Source organism: Oncorhynchus gorbuscha, unplaced genomic scaffold (assembly GCF_021184085.1).
Source record: "Oncorhynchus gorbuscha isolate QuinsamMale2020 ecotype Even-year unplaced genomic scaffold, OgorEven_v1.0 Un_scaffold_2632, whole genome shotgun sequence".
Lineage (NCBI taxonomy): Eukaryota > Metazoa > Chordata > Actinopteri > Salmoniformes > Salmonidae > Oncorhynchus > Oncorhynchus gorbuscha.
Genome location: NW_025747089.1, coordinates 25001 through 42500, shown reverse-complemented (window position 1 = coordinate 42500; position 17500 = coordinate 25001). Strand labels below are relative to the sequence as shown.

Sequence of the window (17500 nt, the reverse complement as noted above, 5' to 3'; positions counted from 1 at the left end):
TAGACTACAGTACTAGACTACAGTACCAGACTACAGTACTAGACTACAGTACCAGACTAACTAGACTACAGTACTAGACTACAGTACTAGACTAACTAGACTACAGTACTAGACTAACTAGACTACAGTACTAGACTACAGTACTAGACTACAGTACTAGACTACAGTACTAGACTAACTAGACTACAGTACCAGACTACAGTACCAGACTACAGTACTAGACTACAGTACTAGACTACAGTACCAGACTAACTAGACTACAGTACCAGACTAACTAGACTACAGTACTAGACTACAGTACTAGACTAACTAGACTACAGTACTAGACTACAGTACCAGACTAACTAGACTACAGTACCAGACTACAGTACTAGACTAACTAGACTACAGTACTAGACTAACTAGACTACAGTACTAGACTACAGTACTAGACTACAGTACTAGACTACAGTACTAGACTACAGTACTAGACTAACTAGACTACAGTACTAGACTAACTAGACTACAGTACTAGACTAACTAGACTACAGTACCAGACTACAGTACTAGACTACAGTACTAGACTACAGTACTAGACTAACTAGACTACAGTACCAGACTACAGTACTAGACTACAGTACTAGACTACAGTACTAGACTAACTAGACTACAGTACTAGACTACAGTACTAGACTAACTAGACTACAGTACCAGACTACAGTACTAGACTACAGTACTAGACTAACTAGACTACAGTACTAGACTACAGTACTAGACTACAGTACTAGACTAACTAGACTAACTAGACTACAGTACTAGACTACAGTACCAGACTACAGTACTAGACTACAGTACCAGACTAACTAGACTACAGTACTAGACTACAGTACTAGACTAACTAGACTACAGTACTAGACTAACTAGACTACAGTACCAGACTACAGTACTAGACTACAGTACCAGACTACAGTACTAGACTACAGTACCAGACTACAGTACTAGACTAACTAGACTACAGTACCAGACTACAGTACCAGACTACAGTACTAGACTACAGTACTAGACTACAGTACCAGACTAACTAGACTACAGTACCAGACTAACTAGACTACAGTACTAGACTACAGTACTAGACTAACTAGACTACAGTACTAGACTACAGTACTAGACTACAGTACTAGACTACAGTACTAGACTACAGTACCAGACTACAGTACTAGACTACAGTACCAGACTACAGTACCAGACTACAGTACCAGACTAACTAGACTACAGTACTAGACTACAGTACTAGACTACAGTACCAGACTACAGTACTAGACTACAGTACCAGACTAACTAGACTACAGTACTAGACTACAGTACTAGACTAACTAGACTACAGTACTAGACTACAGTACCAGACTAACTAGACTACAGTACTACACTACAGTACCAGACTACAGTACTAGACTACAGTACCAGACTAACTAGACTACAGTACTAGACTACAGTACTAGACTAACTAGACTACAGTACTAGACTACAGTACCAGACTAACTAGACTACAGTACTACACTACAGTACCAGACTAACTAGACTACAGTACCAGACTACAGTACTAGACTACAGTACTAGACTACAGTACTAGACTAACTAGACTACAGTACCAGACTACAGTACTAGACTACAGTACCAGACTACAGTACTAGACTACAGTACCAGACTAACTAGACTACAGTACTAGACTACAGTACTAGACTAACTAGACTACAGTACTAGACTACAGTACTAGACTACAGTACCAGACTACAGTACCAGACTACAGTACCAGACTACAGTACTAGACTACAGTACTAGACTACAGTACCAGACTAACTAGACTACAGTACCAGACTACAGTACTAGACTACAGTACCAGACTAACTAGACTACAGTACTAGACTACAGTACTAGACTAACTAGACTACAGTACTAGACTACAGTACCAGACTAACTAGACTACAGTACTACACTACAGTACCAGACTAACTAGACTACAGTACCAGACTACAGTACTAGACTACAGTACTAGACTACAGTACTAGACTAACTAGACTACAGTACCAGACTACAGTACTAGACTACAGTACCAGACTACAGTACTAGACTACAGTACCAGACTAACTAGACTACAGTACCAGACTAACTAGACTACAGTACCAGACTACAGTACTAGACTAACTAGACTACAGTACCAGACTAACTAGACTACAGTACTAGACTACAGTACTAGACTAACTAGACTACAGTACTAGACTAACTAGACTACAGTACCAGACTACAGTACCAGACTAACTAGACTACAGTACCAGACTACAGTACCAGACTACAGTACTAGACTACAGTACTAGACTACAGTACTAGACTAACTAGACTACAGTACCAGACTAACTAGACTACAGTACCAGACTAACTAGACTACAGTACCAGACTACAGTACCAGACTACAGTACTAGACTACAGTACTAGACTACAGTACTAGACTAACTAGACTACAGTACTAGACTACAGTACCAGACTAACTAGACTACAGTACCAGACTAACTAGACTACAGTACTAGACTACAGTACTAGACTACAGTACTAGACTACAGTACTAGACTAACTAGACTACAGTACCAGACTAACTAGACTACAGTACCAGACTAACTAGACTACAGTACCAGACTACATTACCAGACTAACTAGACTACAGTACCAGACTAACTAGACTACAGTACTAGACTACAGTACTAGACTACAGTACCAGACTACAGTACCAGACTAACTAGACTACAGTACCAGACTAACTAGACTACAGTACCAGACTAACTAGACTACAGTACCAGACTACAGTACCAGACTAACTAGACTACAGTACCAGACTAACTAGACTACAGTACCAGACTAACTAGACTACAGTACCAGACTACAGTACTAGACTACAGTACTAGACTACAGTACTAGACTACAGTACTAGACTAACTAGACTACAGTACCAGACTAACTAGACTACAGTACCAGACTAACTAGACTACAGTACCAGACTACAGTACTAGACTAACTAGACTACAGTACCAGACTAACTAGACTACAGTACTAGACTACAGTACTAGACTACAGTACTAGACTACAGTACTAGACTACAGTACCAGACTACAGTACTAGACTACAGTACTAGACTACAGTACTAGACTAACTAGACTACAGTACCAGACTAACTAGACTACAGTACCAGACTACAGTACCAGACTACAGTACTAGACTACAGTACTAGACTACAGTACTAGACTAACTAGACTACAGTACTAGACTACAGTACCAGACTACAGTACCAGACTACAGTACTAGACTACAGTACTAGACTACAGTACTAGACTAACTAGACTACAGTACTAGACTACAGTACCAGACTAACTAGACTACAGTACCAGACTACAGTACTAGACTACAGTACTAGACTACAGTACTAGACTACAGTACTAGACTAACTAGACTACAGTACTAGACTACAGTACCAGACTAACTAGACTACAGTACCAGACTACAGTACTAGACTACAGTACTAGACTACAGTACTAGACTACAGTACTAGACTAACTAGACTACAGTACTAGACTACAGAACCAGACTAACTAGACTACAGTACTACACTACAGTACCAGACTACAGTACTAGACTACAGTACCAGACTAACTAGACTACAGTACTAGACTACAGTACTAGACTAACTAGACTACTAGACTACAGTACCAGACTAACTAGACTACAGTACTAGACTACAGTACCAGACTAACTAGACTACAGTACCAGACTACAGTACTAGACTACAGTACTAGACTACAGTACTAGACTAACTAGACTACAGTACCAGACTACAGTACTAGACTACAGTACCAGACTACAGTACTAGACTACAGTACCAGACTAACTAGACTACAGTACTAGACTACAGTACTAGACTAACTAGACTACAGTACTAGACTACAGTACTAGACTACAGTACCAGACTACAGTACCAGACTACAGTACCAGACTACAGTACTAGACTACAGTACTAGACTACAGTACCAGACTAACTAGACTACAGTACCAGACTACAGTACTACAGTACCAGACTAACTAGACTACAGTACTAGACTACAGTACTAGACTAACTAGACTACAGTACTAGACTACAGTACCAGACTAACTAGACTACAGTACTACACTACAGTACCAGACTAACTAGACTACAGTACCAGACTACAGTACTAGACTACAGTACTAGACTACAGTACTAGACTAACTAGACTACAGTACCAGACTACAGTACTAGACTACAGTACCAGACTACAGTACTAGACTACAGTACCAGACTAACTAGACTACAGTACCAGATTAACTAGACTACAGTACCAGACTACAGTACTAGACTAACTAGACTACAGTACCAGACTAACTAGACTACAGTACTAGACTACAGTACTAGACTAACTAGACTACAGTACTAGACTAACTAGACTACAGTACCAGACTACAGTACCAGACTAACTAGACTACAGTACCAGACTACAGTACCAGACTACAGTACTAGACTACAGTACTAGACTACAGTACTAGACTAACTAGACTACAGTACCAGACTAACTAGACTACAGTACCAGACTAACTAGACTACAGTACCAGACTACAGTACCAGACTACAGTACTAGACTACAGTACTAGACTACAGTACTAGACTAACTAGACTACAGTACTAGACTACAGTACCAGACTAACTAGACTACAGTACCAGACTAACTAGACTACAGTACTAGACTACAGTACTAGACTACAGTACTAGACTACAGTACTAGACTAACTAGACTACAGTACCAGACTAACTAGACTACAGTACCAGACTAACTAGACTACAGTACCAGACTACATTACCAGACTAACTAGACTACAGTACCAGACTAACTAGACTACAGTACTAGACTACAGTACTAGACTACAGTACCAGACTACAGTACCAGACCAACTAGACTACAGTACCAGACTAACTAGACTACAGTACCAGACTAACTAGACTACAGTACCAGACTAACTAGACTACAGTACCAGACTAACTAGACTACAGTACCAGACTACAGTACCAGACTACAGTACTAGACTACAGTACTAGACTACAGTACTAGACTAACTAGACTACAGTACTAGACTACAGTACCAGACTAACTAGACTACAGTACCAGACTAACTAGACTACAGTACTAGACTACAGTACTAGACTACAGTACTAGACTACAGTACTAGACTAACTAGACTACAGTACCAGACTAACTAGACTACAGTACCAGACTAACTAGACTACAGTACCAGACTACATTACCAGACTAACTAGACTACAGTACCAGACTAACTAGACTACAGTACTAGACTACAGTACTAGACTACAGTACCAGACTACAGTACCAGACTAACTAGACTACAGTACCAGACTAACTAGACTACAGTACCAGACTAACTAGACTACAGTACCAGACTACAGTACCAGACTAACTAGACTACAGTACCAGACTAACTAGACTACAGTACCAGACTAACTAGACTACAGTACTAGACTACAGTACTAGACTAACTAGACTACAGTACCAGACTAACTAGACTACAGTACTAGACTAACTAGACTACAGTACCAGACTACAGTACCAGACTAACTAGACTACAGTACTAGACTACAGTACTAGACTAACTAGACTACAGTACCAGACTACAGTACTAGACTACAGTACCAGACTACAGTACTAGACTACAGTACTAGACTACAGTACTAGACTAACTAGACTACAGTACCAGACTACAGTACTAGACTACAGTACCAGACTAACTAGACTACAGTACTAGACTACAGTACCAGACTAACTAGACTACAGGGTTGAACAGGTAACAGCAGAGCTAACACTACACCATACTAATGCAGAGACCCCTCTTCCTGTTAATAACTTGTTGTCTCTCTCTTGTGGTTTTGTGTTGTTGTGTCCCGGTGAGTCTTCCCAGAAGGCCGAGGGCTTTGTACCGCAGCACAGATGGGAGTGGGAACATACACAATCTGATATTTCATGGCATTTTCTCCTGCTCCACCTCAAACGCTGGCATCTCATTAAAAACTCTCCACATGGTTGTGTCAGCGAAAATAGAGAGTGAGAGACAGACAGACAGAGGGAGAGAGAGAGAGAGAGAGAGTGAAAGATAGGACCTTCCTCCTCCTCCTCCTCCTCCTCCTACTCCCTACATCCTTACCTCTCCCCTCCTCCCCCTTACATCCTTACCTCTATCCTCCTCCTCCTCCTCCCTACATCCTTACCTCTCTCCTCTCTTCCTCCTCCTCCCTCCATCCTTACCTCTCCCCTCCTCCCCCTTACATCCTTACCTCTCTCCTCTCTTCCTCCTCCTCCCTCCATCCTTACCTCTCCCCTCCTCCCCCTTACATCCTTACCTCTCTCCTCTCTTCCTCCTCCTCCCCCTCCATCCTTACCTCTCCCCTCTTCCTCCACTCCCTCCCTCCCTCCTTTCCTTCCCTCCCTCCTTCTACCCCTCCCTCCCCTCCCTCTACCCCTCCCGCTCCCCCTCCCTCCACCTTTCCTTCCCTCCTCCTTCTACCCCTCCCTCCCCTCCCTCTACCCCTCCCCCTCCCTCTTTCTACCCCTCCCTCCGCTCCCTCTACCCCTCCCCTCCCTCCTTCTACCCCTCCCTCCCCTCCCTCTACCCCTCCCCCTTCTACCACTCCCTCCCCTCCCCCCCCCCTTCTACCCCTCCCTCCCCTCCCCCTCCCCTCCCTCCTTCTACCCCTCCCCCTCCCTCCTTCTACCCCTCCCTCCTTCTACCCCTCCCCTCCCTCCTTCTACCCCTCCCTCCTTCTACCCCTCCCTCCCCTCCCCCTCCCCCTCCTATTTCTACCCCTCCCCTCCCTCCTTCTACCCCTCCCTCCTACCCCTCCCTCCCCTCCCACTACCTCTCCCCCTCCCTCCACCTTTCCTTCCCTCCTCCTTCTACCCCTCCCTCCTCTCCATCTCACCATCCGTCCACTCCTTGTTTCTGGAGTTCTGAGATGCCGAAGGACAGCGCTCCCATGAAGTCGTTCCTGCTGGTCATATCCCAGTCCCAGATCTCCACCGACAGACGACGGTCCTTATCAGAATCCTTCAGGGGACTATAGACCAGGGAGGAGAGAGGGAAGGAGGTGGGGAGGGGAAGGGGAGGGGGAGGGAGGAGAGGGGGAGGCAGGTGGGGAGGGGAAGGGGAGGGGAAGGGAGGAGGGGGAGGGGAAGGAGAGGGAGTGGGAGGGAGGGAGGGAGGGAGAGAGGGGTGAGGGAGGAGAAGAGAAGGAGAATGGGAGGGAGGGAGGGAGAAGGAGAGGGAGGGAGGAGAGAGAGGAGAGAGAGAGGGGTGAGGGAGGAGAAGGGGAGGGAGGGAGGAGAAGGGGAGGGAGGGAGGGAGAAGGAGAAGGGGAGGGAGGGAGGGAGGGAGGGAGGGAGGGAGGGAGAGAGGGAGGGAGGGAGGGAGGAGGGAGAGAAGGAGAATGGGAGGGAGGGAGGGAGGGAGGGAGGGAGGGAGGGAGGGAGGGAGGGAGGGAGGGAGGGAGGGAGGGAGAAGGAGAGGGAGGGAGGAGAGAGAGGAGAGAGAGAGGGGTGAGGGAGGAGAAGGGGAGGGAGGAAGAAGGAGAAGGGGAGGGAGGGAGGGAGGGAGGGAGGAGAAGGGGAGGGAGAAGGAGAAGGAGAAGGGGAGGGAGGGAGGGAGGGGGAGAAGAGGAGGAAAAAGGAGAAGGGGAGGGAGGGAGGGAGTAGGAGGGAGTAGAGAACACTAACTAAGTCATCTTCCAGTCATTTAGTTTAGAACTGTCTCTCGGAAGTGGAAGATCTTGTGTTGTAAAAAATATCCTCAATGTTAAGGTTTCATACCTCTTTAACAACGATAGTGTAAAGTTCAGATCCCTCTTTAACAAAGATAGTGTACAGTTCAGAGGCCCTCTTTAACAAAGATAGACAGATCTTGAACAAAGATAGTGTAAAGTTCAGAAGCCTCTTGAACAAAATAGTGTAAAGTTCAGAAGCCTCTTGAACAAAGATAGTGTACAGTTCAGAGGCCCTCTTTAACAAAGATAGTGTAAAGTTCAGAAGCCTCTTGAACAAAGATAGTGTACAGTTCAGAGGCCCTCTTTAACAAAGATAGTGTAAAGTTCAGAAGCCTCTTGAACAAAGATAGTGTACAGTTCAGAGGCCCTCTTTAACAAAGATAGTGTAAAGTTCAGAAGCCTCTTGAACAAAGATAGTGTAAAGTTCAGAAGTCTCTTGAACAAAGATAGTGTAAAGTTCAGAAGCCTCTTGAACAAAGATAGTGTAAAGTTCAGAAGTCTCTTGAACAAAGATAGTGTAAAGTTCAGAAGCCTCTTTAACAAAGATAGTGTAAAGTTCAGAAGCCTCTTGAACAAAGATAGTGTAAAGTTCAGAAGTCTCTTGAACAAAGATAGTGTAAAGTTCAGAAGCCTCTTTAACAAAGATAGTGTAAAGTTCAGAAGCCTCTTGAACAAAGATAGTGTAAAGTTCAGAACCCTCTTTAACAAAGATAGTGTAAAACGTAGTGTCAACTGAACATACAATTTGAAAGTTTCGTTCCAGGTAGGGTTGAGGTTTCCCTTGATGGTCTTGGTCTTCTGCTTGGTGTCACTCTTGGGGTCGGGGATGAGTTTGAGCTTCACGTAGGGGTCAGACAGACCGTTTGGATCCATGGGCACCAGGTTAGAGGCTTCATGGACTGGAGAGGAGAGGAGAGGAGAGGAGAGGAGAGGAGAGGAGAGGAGAGGAGAGGAGAGGAGAGGAGAGGAGAGGAGAGGAGAGGAGAGGAGAGGAGAGGAGAGGAGAGGAGAGGAGAGGAGAGGAGAGGAGAGGAGAGGAGAGGAATGAGAGAGAGGAGGGAGAAGGAGGAGGAGAAGGGAGAGAGGGAGGAAAGGAGGAGGGAGAGAGAGGATAGGGAGGGGAGAGGGAGGAGGGAGAGAGACAATAGGTTAGGAGCCTCCTGGACTAGAGAGATTAGCTTAAAAAGGTGTATTAGGAGCAAAACCCTGCACAGCCAGGAGGGTTGACCAGACCTGATTTAAGGAGGTCAGGGTTCACCAGACCTGATGTAAGGAGGTCAGGGTTCACCAGACCTGATGTGAGGAGGTCAGGGTTCACCAGACCTGATGTAAGGAGGTCAGGGTTCACCAGACCTGATGTAAGGAGGTCAGGGTTCACCAGACCTGATGTAAGGAGGTCAGGGTTCACCAGACCAGCATGTGACAGATATAATGAATTTGATTTAATTTGACCATTAATTGATTATTTGTCAGTTTTATGGTAGAAGCTGCTGGTCTGAGAGCTTAATGGTGCAACCTTTTGAGGATCTCAGGGCCCGAATTCATTCAGCCTCCTGAGGGGGAAGAGGTGCTGCCTCTTCACGACCGTCTGGGTTTGTGTGGACCTTATTTAACTAGGCCTTTTTAGTAGTCCGTCATTGTAAATAAGAATTTGTTCTTATCTGACCTAGTGTCTGGCCTTGCAGTCGTGAGTGACCAGGGAGTACCGGAGGGGACTGAGCACGCACCCCTGAGGGGCCCCCGGGTTTAGGATAAGCATGGCAGATGTGTTGTTGCCTACCCTCACCACCTGGTGTCGGCCCGTCAGGAAGTCCAGGATCCAGTTGCAGAGGGAGGTGTTTAGTCCCAGGATCCTTAGCTTATTGATGAGCTTTGAGGCACTATGGTGTTGAACGCTGAGCTGTAGTCAATGAACAGCATTCTCACATGGGTGTTTCATTTGTCCAGGTGGGAAAGGGCAGTGTGGAGTGCAAAAACAGACTGGATCATCTGTGGATCTGCTAAGGGGGGCGGTATGCGAATTGGAGTGGGATCTAGGATTTCTGGGATGATTTTGGTGGTGATGTGGTGTGTCAAAACTAGCCTTTCAAACCACTTCATGGTGACAGGTGTGAGGTGCTGCAGGACGGTAGCTGTCGACATTTAGACGGGTTACCTTGGAAACGGGGTGACAATGGTGGTCAGCTTGACACATGTTGGGATGACAGACGGAGACACGGAACAGACTGTCTGTGAAGACACTTGGCAGGCAGACAGGCAGACAGGCAGACAGGCAGACACATACACACACACAAATAGAGACACACACACACACAGAGGGAGAGAAAGCACTTATGTTAGCATTAGCAGCTATTTGTGAATAATGAATGTTGATCGTGTGTGTGTGTGTGTGTGTGTGTGTGTGTGTGTGTGTGTGTGTGTGTGTGTGTGTGTGTGTGTGTGTGTGTGTGTGTGTGTGTGTGTGTGTGTGTGTGTGTGTGTGTGTGTGTGTGTGTGTGTCAGTGTGTGTGTGTCTCAGGGTGTTAATAATGAACGTTGATAACACAGACTCAACACTGGACCACACACACACACACACACACACACACACACACACACACACACACACACACACACACACACACACACACACACACACACACACACACACACACACACACACACACATAGATGTTACTACAACTGACCATCTACATCACCACACTGCATTATGGGTCTAGATGTTACCTACAACTGACCATCCACATCACCGCACTGCATTATGGGTCTAGATGTTACTGTGTTACCTACAACTGACCATCTACATCACCACACTGCATTATGGGTCTATATGTTACTGTGTTACCTACAACTGACCATCCACATCACCACACTGCATTATGGGTCTAGATGTTACCTACAACTGACCATCTACATCACCACACTGCATTATGGGTCTAGATGTTACTGTGTTACCTACAACTGACCATCTACATCACCACACTGCATTATGGGTCTAGATGTTACCTACAACTGACCATCTACATCACCACACTGCATTATGGGTCTAGATGTTACCTACAACTGACCATCCACATCACCACACTGCATTATGGGTCTAGATGTTACCTACAACTGACCATCTAAATCACCACACTGCATTATGGGTCTAGATGTTACTGTGTTACCTACAACTGACCATCTACATCACCACACTGCATTATGGGTCTAGATGTTACCTACAACTGACCATCTACATCACCACACTGCATTATGGGTCTAGATGTTACCTACAACTGACCATCTACATTACCACACTGCATTATGGGTCTAGATGTTACTGTGTTACCTACAACTGACCATCTACATCACCACACTGCATTATGGGTCTAGATGTTACTGTGTTACCTACAACTGACCATCTACATCACCACACTGCATTATGGGTCTAGATGTTACCTACAACTGACCATCTACATCACCACACTGCATTATGGGTCTAGATGTTACTGTGTTACCTACAACTGACCATCCACATCACCACACTGCATTATGGGTCTAGATGTTACCTACAACTGACCATCTACATCACCACACTGCATTATGGGTCTAGATGTTATCCACATGACCATCTATATCACCACTGCATTATGGGTCTAGATGTTACTGTGTTACCTACAACTGACCATCTACATCACCACACTGCATTATGGGTCTAGATGTTACCTACAACATCACCACACTGCATTATGGGTCTAGATGTTACTGTGTTACCTACAACTGACCATCCACATCACCACACTGCATTATGGGTCTAGATGTTACCACAACTGACCATCTACACACTGCATTATGGGTCTAGATGTTACCTACAACTGACCATCTACATCACCACACTGCATTATGGGTCTAGATGTTACCTACAACTGACCATCTACATCACCACACTGCATTATGGGTCTAGATGTTTCTGCGTAGCTCCAATCGACATCCACATCACCACACTGCATTATGGGTCTAGATGTTTCTGCGTAGCTACAATCGACATCCACATCACCACACTGCATTATGGGTCTAGATGTTTCTGTGTAGCTACAATCGACATCCACATCAAAATGAGTCCCAGGCGACACCCTTTACCCAACATAAGGCAACTGGGGATGTATTCATTAGTGCACACCGTAGCTAAATGTTTTTGCAACATAAACAATAGATTGTTATTGGAAAAGTGCAGGTAATCCATCCCAGTTTGGGTCCAGTGTTTTTTTGTTGTCAGTTTTCAGTGTCAAATGAATATAACCGCGGTTCTTTATCCAACAGAAAGAGATGTATACTAGCGGCCATTCTGACAGACAGCGTTACTACAGGTGTCAGATCTTCATTTGATCTGCCCTGTTTGCAGGAGATCTGGAGGACATTTTAAACATGCAGTTAGTTGCGTGGTTTATTAAAAAGGCTTCTGAAGTGTGGAATTTCACACTTGATTTTCCCCCTGTATCAACCACCTACAAAAAAATATATAAATTCAATTAAATCCACATAATAATTCCCATTTCCTGTTGCTGCAGGATTATTTTCCTTGCTGTAGCAAACTGGCTCAAATAAAGCTCCTGCATCTGTACTTGTTCTACTATGTTAAAACAAGCTGATGACGGTACAACACTGCCCCCATGTGGACAGAACTGTCATTTCTACATTCAAGTTTTAATGTCAAATGCACAAGTAACAGTGAAACGCTTTTCTTTCAAACTCAAAACTCAACAAATAATGTTTGCTTCCAACATTAGGGCTGTTTTCCTTAATAAAGAAGTTAAATACACTTTGTGTTTTGTTTCCTTGCCACGATTACTAGCAAGTATTGATTTTGGACTTCAGGAAACTGCAGAGGGAGCACTCCCCACATCGACGGGACAGCAGTGGAGAAGGTGGAAAGCTTCAAGTTCCTCGGCGTACACATCACTGACAAGCTGAAATGGTTCACCCACACAGACAGTGTGGTGAAGAAGGCGCAACAGCACCTCTTCAATCTCAGGAGACTGAAGAAATTGGGCTTGGCACCTAAAACCCTCACAAACTTTTACAGATGCACAATTGAGAGCATCCTTTCGGGCTGTATCACAGCCTGGTATGGCAACTGCACCGCCCTCAACCACAAGGCTCTCCAGAGGGTAGTGAGGTCTGCACAACGCATCTCCGGGGGCAAACTACCTGCCCTCCAGGACACCTACACCACCCGATGTTACAGGAAGGCCATAAAGATCATCAAGGACAACAACCACCCGAGCCACTGCCTGTTCACCCCGCTATCATCCAGAAGGCGAGGTCAGTACAGGTGTACCAAAGCAGGGACCGAGAGACTGAAAAACAGCTTCTGTCTCAAGGCCATCGGACTGTTAAATGTGTACATACCATTTCTCATCTCATTATTACTGTACTCTATATCATCTATGCATCCTTATGTAATACATGTATCACTAGCCACTTTAACTATGCCACTTTATATAATGTTTACATCTACATCACTCATCTCATATGTATATACTGTACTCTATATCATCTACTGCATCCTTATGTAATACATGTATCACTAGCCACTTTAAACAATGCTACACTTTATTTTACATACATTATTCATCTCATATGCATATATATACTGTACTCTATATCATCGACTGCATCTTATGTAATACATGTATCACTAGCCACTTTAACTATGCCATTTGTTTACATACTCATCTCATATGTATATACTTGTTTACTGTATGCATAATCACTCATTCATTCCTTTATGTACATGTTCCTCATCCCCTGACACTGTGTATAAGGTCATTGTTGTGAAATTATTAGGTTAGATTACTCGTTGGTTATCACTGCATTGTCGGAACTAGAAACACAAGCATTTCGCTACACTCGCATTAACATCTGCTAACCATGTGTATGTGACAAATAACATGTGATTTGATTTGATTTGATCACTAGCACATAGAGGTTGCTGCCTATATACACAGACTTGAATTCACTGGCCACTTTAATAATATAATGTTTACATACCCTACATTACTCATCTCATATGTATATACTGTATTCTATACTATTCTACTGTATCTTAGTCTATGCATTACTCATCTCATATGTATATACTGTATTCTATACTATTCTACTGTATCTTAGTCTATGCATTACTCATCTATGTATATACTGTATTCTATACTATTCTACTGTATCTTAGTCTATGCATTACTCATCTCATATGTATATACTGTATTCTATACTATTCTACTGTATCTTAGTCTATGTATATACTGTATTCTATACTAATCTACTGTATCTTAGTCTATGTATTACTCATCTCATATGTATATACTGTATTCTATACTATTCTACTGTATCTTAGTCTATGCATTACTCATCTCATATGTATATACTGTATTCTATACCATCTATTCTACTGTATCTTAGTCTATGCATTACTTACATCTCATATGTATATACTGTAATCTATACTATTCTACTGTATCTTAGTCTATGCATTACTCATCTAATATGTATATACTGTATTCTATACTATTCTACTGTATCTTAGTCTATGTATATACTATTCCATATATTTATATACTAATCTACTGTATCTTAGTCTATGTATTACTCATCTCATATGTATATACTGTATTCTATACTATTCTACTGTATCTTAGTCTATGCATTACAAGCATCTCATATATATATACTGTATTCTATACTATTCTACTGTATCTTAGTCTATGCATTACTCATCTCATATGTATAACTGTATTCTATACTATTCTACTGTATCTTAGTCTATGCATTACTCATCTCATATGTATATACTGTATTCTATACTATACTACTGTATCTTAGTCTATGTATATACTGTATTCTATACTATTCTACTGTATCTTAGTCTATGCATTACTCATCTCATATGTATATACTGTATTCTATACTATTCTACTGTATCTTAGTCTATGTATATACTGTATTCTATACTATTCTACTGTATCTTAGTCTATGTATTACTCATCTCATATGTATATACTGTATTCTATACTATTCTACTGTATCTTAGTCTATGCATTACCATCTCATATGTATATACATTCTACACCATCTACTGTATCTTAGTCTCAAACATTACTCATCTCATATGTATAAACACCTTAATCTATACTATTCTACTGTATCTTAGTCTAACATTACCATCTAATATGTACATAATTATTCTATACTATTCTACTGTATCTTCCCTGTTCAAACACCTATTCTATACTATTCTACTGTATCTTAGTCTATGCATTACTCATCTCATATGTATATACTGTATTCTATACCATCTACTGTATCTTAGTCTATGCTGCTCAGACATTGCTATTCCATATATTTATATATTCTAAATTCCATTCCTTTACTTAGATTTGTGGTTTTTGTTGTGAAACAAGGCCTAGATACTACTGCACTGTCTGGAGCTAGAAACACAAGCATTTCGCTCCATTAACATCTGCTAACCATGTGTATGTGACCAATAACCTGTGATTTCATGAACATCTTCGTCTGACCTGCAGTGTTCTATTTCCACCACTAGATGGAGACACACTACACAGTCTGATGATCTGATACAAAAGCAGCATTCTCAGGTTAGGGCCCTGCTCAACACATCTACCTTCCATCCTTCCCTGTTCAAACACCATCCTTCCTTCCTTCACTATTCAAACACCTTCACCATCCTTCCTTCCTTCCTTCTCTGTTCAAACACCTTCACCGTCCATCCTTCCCTGTTCAAACACCTTCACCATCCTTCCATCCTTCCTTCCTTCCTTTATCCCTCCTTTCCTTGTGAAATGAATGATGCAACCTGACTGAATATGTGCTAGCTATGTAATGGGCCATTATTAAGAGCTGTGTGATCAGTCATTGGTTAATATCTGCTAGCTATGTAATGGGCCATTATTAAGAGCTGTGTGATCAGTCATTGGTTAATAGGTGCTAGCTATGTAATGGGCCATTATTAAGAGCTGTGTGATCAGTCATTGGTTAATAGGTGCTAGCTATGTAATGGGCCATTATTAAGAGCTGTGTGATCAGTCATTGGTTAATAGGTGCTAGCTATGTAATGGGCCATTATTAAGAGCTGTGTGATCAGTCATTGGTTAATAGGTGCTAGCTATGTAATGGGCCATTATTAAGAGCTGTGTGATCAGTCATTGGTTAATAGGTGCTAGCTATGTAATGGGCCATTATTAAGAGCTGTGTGATCAGTCATTGGTTAATAGGTGCTAGCTATGTAATGGGCCATTATTAAGAGCTGTCAGATCAGTCATTGTTAATTAGGTGCTAAAATATGTAATGGGCCATTATTAAGAGCTGTGTGATCAGTCATTGGTTAATAGGTGCTATCTATGTAATGGGCCATTATTAAGAGCTGTGTGATCTGTCATTGTTTTAGGTGCTAGCTATGTAATGGGCCATTATTAAGAGCTGTGTGATCAGTCATTGGTTAATAGGTGCTGTCCATGTAATGGGCCATTATTAAGAGCTGTGTGATCAGTCATTGGTTAATAGGTGCTAGCTATGTAATGGGCCATTATTAAGAGCTGTGTGATCAGTCATTGGTTAATAGGTGCTAGCTATGTAATGGGCCATTATTAAGAGCTGTGTGATCAGTCTTTATCTAGAATATCTGTCCCTAATGGGCCATTATTAAGAGCTGTGTGATCAGTCATTGGTTAATAGGTGCTAGCTATGTAATGGGCCATTATTATTAAGAGCTGTGTGATCAGTCATTGGTTAATAGGTGCTATCTAGTAATGGGCCATTATTAAGAGCTGTCTGATCAGTCATTGGTTAGAATATCTGCTATGCTATCTAGAATATCTGTCCATGTATTATCTAGAGCTGCTGTCATTGGTTAATAGGTGCTAGCTATGTAATGGGCCATTATTAAGAGCTGTGTGATCAGTCATTGGTTAATAGGTCTAGCTATGTAATGGGCCATTATTAAGAGCTGTGTGATCAGTCATTGGTTAATAGGTGCTAGCTATGTAATGGGCCATTATTAAGAGCTATGTGATCAGTCATTGGTTAATAGGTGCTATCTAGAAATGGGCCATCTATTATCTGTGTGATCAGTCATTGGTTAATATGCTAGCTATGTAATGGGCCATTATTAATCTGTGTGATCAGTCATTGGTTAATATCTAGAATATGTAATGTCTTTATTAGAGCTGTGTGATCAGTCATTGGTTAATAGGTGCTAGCTATGTAATGGGCCATTATTAAGATCTGAATATCAGTCATTGGTTTATGCTAGCTATATAATGGGCCATTATTAAGAGCTATAATATCAGTCATTGGTTAATAGGTGCTAGCTATGTAATGGGCCATTATTAAGAATGTGTGATCAGTCTGTTGGTTAAATAGGTGCTAGCTATGTCTTTATCTAAGAATATGTGATCAGTCATTGGTTAATATCTAGAATATCTGGGCCATTCTTTATCTGAAGATCAGTCACATGTCTTTATCTAGAATATCTGTCCATGTCTTTATGAGAAACTGTCCTGGTCCAATAGAAACAAGGCCTTCATCACCATGTGACTGTCCGGACCAATAGAAACATGGCCTTCATCTCCATCTGACCGTCTGGACCAA

The 17500-nt window shown here is 42.5% G+C and overlaps 1 pseudogene; it reads right to left on the bottom strand.

The window, feature by feature from the left end:
* The window catches only part of LOC124026143, a 54127-nt pseudogene that overhangs the window by 24926 nt on the left and 11701 nt on the right, over positions 1 to 17500 (bottom strand).